Here is a 4,455-nt window from a genome sequence, read left to right as displayed (position 1 = left end):
TTCAAGTTTACTAATTTACTTCCAAGCTTTCTAATCCATTCCAAGTAATCATCTAAGATCAAGAAACCTTTGTTATATACAGTAGGTTATCTTTCTTATTCAAGGTAATATTCATATTCAAACTTTGATTCAATTTCTATAACTATAAACTATCTTAATTCGAGTAAAAATCTTACTTGAACTTGTTTTTGTGTCATGATCCTACTTCAAGAACTTTCAAGCCATCCAAGATCCTTTGAAGCTAGATCATTTCTTGTCACTTCCAGTAGGTTTACCTACTAAACTTGAGGTAGTAATGATGTTCATAACATCATTCGATTCATATATATAAAACTATCTTATTCGAAGGTTTAAACTCGTAATCACTAGAACATAGTTTAGTTAATTCTAAACTTGTTAGCAAACAAAAGTTAATCCTTCTAACTTGACTTTTAAAATTAACTAAACACATGTTCTATATCTATATGATATGCTAACTTAATGATTTAAAACCTGGAAACACGAAAAACACCGTAAAACCGGATTTACGCCGTCGTAGTAACATCGCGGGCTGTTTTGGGTTAGTTAATTAAAAACTATGATAAACTTTGATTTAAAAGTTGTTATTCTGAGAAAATGATTTTTATTATGAACATGAAACTATATCCAAAAATTATGGTTAAACTCAAAGTGGAAGTATGTTTTCTAAAATGGTCATCTAGACGTCGTTCTTTCGACTGAAATGACTACCTTTACAAAAATGACTTGTAACTTATTTTTCCGACTATAAACCTATACTTTTTCTGTTTAGATTCATAAAATAGAGTTCAATATGAAACCATAGCAATTTGATTCACTCAAAACGGATTTAAAATGAAGAAGTTATGGGTAAAACAAGATTGGATAATTTTTCTCATTTTAGCTACGTGAAAATTGGTAACAAATCTATTCCAACCATAACTTAATCAACTTGTATTGTATATTATGTAATCTTGAGATACCATAGACACGTATACAATGTTTCGACCTATCATGTCGACACATCTATATATATTTCGGAACAACCATAGACACTCTATATGTGAATGTTGGAGTTAGCTATACAGGGTTGAGGTTGATTCCAAAATATATATAGTTTGAGTTGTGATCAATACTGAGATACGTATACACCGGGTCGTGGATTGATTCAAGATAATATTTATCGATTTATTTCTGTACATCTAACTGTGGACAACTAGTTGCAGCTTACTAACGAGGACAGCTGACTTAATAAACTTAAAACATCAAAATATATTAAAAGTGTTGTAAATATATTTTTAACATACTTTGATATATATGTATATATTGTTATAGGTTCGTGAATCAACCAGTGGTCAAGTCTTACTTCCCGACGAAGTAAAAATCTGTGAAAGTGAGTTATAGTCCCACTTTTAAAATCTAATATTTTTGGGATGAGAATACATGCAGGTTTTATAAATGATTTACAAAATAGACACAAGTACGTGAAACTACATTCTATGGTTGAATTATCGAAATCGAATATGCCCCTTTTTATTAAGTCTGGTAATCTAAGAATTAGGGAACAGACACCCTAATTGACGCGAATCCTAAAGATAGATCTATTGGGCCTAACAAACCCCATCCAAAGTACCGGATGCTTTAGTACTTCGAAATTTATATCATATCCGAAGGGTGTCCCGGAATGATGGGGATATTCTTATATATGCATCTTGTTAATGTCGGTTACCAGGTGTTCACCATATGAATGATTTTTATCTCTATGTATGGGATGTGTATTGAAATATGAAATCTTGTGGTCTATTGTTACGATTTGATATATATAGGTTAAACCTATAACTCACCAACATTTTTGTTGACGTTTAAAGCATGTTTATTCTCAGGTGAATATTAAGAGCTTCCGCTGTTGCATACTAAAATAAGGACAAGATTTGGAGTCCATGTTTGTATGATATTGTGTAAAAAACTGCATTCAAGAAACTGATTTCGATGTAACATATTTGTATTGTAAACCATTATGTAATGGTCGTGTGTAAACAGGATATTTTAGATTATCATTATTTGATAATCTACGTAAAGCTTTTTAAACCTTCATTTATAAAATAAAGGTTATGGTTTGTTTTAAAAATGAATGCAGTCTTTGAAAAACGTCTCATATAGAGGTCAAAACCTCGCAACGAAATCAATTAATATGGAACGTTTTTAATCAATAAGAACGGGACATTTCAATAGAGAGGATTAGATAAGTGAACACGTCTTAGTTAATTTATTTTAAGTCTTAATACTTCACTACTTGTTTCTTGTTACTAGTTTAATTGATAAATTTAGGTTTGTTTAATTGTGCAAGTATTAGTTGTTAGTTGATATCAATCGAAACCCCCCCAATCAAACAAACCCTAGGACAATTGATAGTTTCAAATATCCGACTTACACCGTGTCCCTTGGGACGAACTTGATAAGAATACTTACATTAAAGTGCTATAATAACCGGGTTCTAAGTGCTCGTTAGTTGTGTGTGCTTGATTGCAGTGTTTGTGTCAAATATAAATTTAGAGGGTAAAAGATGTATATCGCACGAACGCATCACACTTTCTTGGCGCCGCTACCGGGGATGCGGTTAGCCTAGTTGGTTATTTGGTTTAAACTTTTAATTATTCGATCCTTTCGTAGGGGTTTACCCTTACGAAAGTTACTTTTCCCATTTTATATTATTATTTTCGTTTGAAAAACCGCTTGTGTTTGTGTTGTGATTGAAGGATAGGTACCTTTGGTGTATGAAAACAAGGTCTCACAAGGATCAAGAGTTCACACATCCATTCTTCGATCCGGAAAGTCACGTGCACGGGGTTTATAATCGTAGAGAAGAAAAGGTATTAAGAAAGAATTTCGAAGCTTTGCCATTTTGTTTAGAAGAGATGGATCCAAACGGTAATCCGATTCACAATGAAGAGGGCAATCCTAATGGTCATCCGGTTAATCAAGAATTATTGAATGATCCAAACGACACACCAATGTGGAATGCTAGATTGGTTGCACCAACAATGATAGCATCGACTATTACAAAACCACCAATTGAAGCGGACAATTGGAAGATCGAGGGTAACTTTTTCACGTTGATCAAGGATACATACTTTCATGGGTTGATAGATGAGAATCCATTCGAACATATTCAACACTTTAATGATCTTTGTGATATTTACAAAACCAAAAACGTCACCGATGACTCTTTTAAGTTAAGGGCATTCCCCTTCACACTTTAAGGAGACGCAAAAGCTTGGATGCGAAGTTTACCATCCGATTCAATAAGGTCTTTTCAAGAATTAACAAACGAGTTTATCAATCATTTCTTTCCACCGTCAAAAGTAGAGCGGCTTAGAATGGAGATTAATGGGTTCACACAACGGGGTGATGAGAGTTTGTATGATGCATGGGTTCGATTCAAGAAGCTACCAAGAGCTTGCCCACCGCATGGTTTGACGAAGAAGAAGTATATCAACACATTCTATCGGGGTTGTAATACTTTTACGAAGCAATATCTTGATTCTTCATCCGGTGGGGTATTTTGTACAAATCACCAAATGTGGCTGAAATTATGCTAGAAGACATCTCGGTCAACACGTATGAATGGGCACCTTGATCACGAGATTTGACAAGGAAAAGTGTAGCACAAGTCGAGAGTGATAATGGACAAGTGACGCTTGCAAGCTTGAACAATCAATTTCAAACATTTGGGAAAGAATTGAAGAAGATTTAACAAACGGTAGTTACAATGCAAGTAGGTTGTCAATGATGCGAGGGTCCACATCTCACGAAGATTTGTCCTCAAATTACTCAATGCAATCATGTTGATCTAGATGATATTCCCATGAATTCGGATGCTCATGTGAACTATGTGAGTAATCAAAATTACCAACGGGGAGGAACATCTAACCAAAGCTACTACAATCCTAATAAAAAATAAGTATCATTCAACAACCAAACCAATACACCACCCGGATTCATAAACCAAAACCGAAATCAAGGTTACAACAACTATAATCAAAACTGAAACAACAATTTCCAATACCAAAACCAACAACCTTACAACAACCAACCTTACAACAACCAACCTTAGAACAATCAAGCCAATTCAAATTATCAAAACAACCAAGGTTATAGTCAATCACAAAATAACCAAGGTTACAATCAACAATCCCAACCTTCGAAGAGCTTAGAAGAAATTGAAATGTCCCGTTCATATTGATTATAAACGTTCCATATTAATTGATTTCGTTGCGAGGTTTTGACCTCTATATGAGACGTTTTTCAAAGACTGCATTCGTTTTTAAAACAAACCATAACCTTTATTTTATCGACAAGGTTAAAAAGTCACCACCTAGATTATCCAGAAATGATAATCTAAAATATCACACTTACACACTAACAATACATATTGGTTTACAATATTAATATGTTACA

General features: G+C 33.7%; 1 non-coding gene across 1 annotated transcript; it reads right to left on the bottom strand.

Moving 5' to 3' along the window:
* Window positions 1–3,365: 3,365 nt before the first annotated feature.
* On the bottom strand, window positions 3,366–3,472 carry LOC139895519 (small nucleolar RNA R71). The gene has a single exon (XR_011775955.1). It is a non-coding gene; the product is annotated as a small nucleolar RNA R71 (small nucleolar RNA).
* Window positions 3,473–4,455: the final 983 nt, after the last annotated feature.

This window comes from Rutidosis leptorrhynchoides, chromosome 2, assembly GCF_046630445.1.
Source record: "Rutidosis leptorrhynchoides isolate AG116_Rl617_1_P2 chromosome 2, CSIRO_AGI_Rlap_v1, whole genome shotgun sequence".
NCBI classification, from domain to species: Eukaryota; Viridiplantae; Streptophyta; class Magnoliopsida; order Asterales; family Asteraceae; genus Rutidosis; species Rutidosis leptorrhynchoides.
This window is presented reverse-complemented; position numbering and strand designations above follow the sequence as displayed.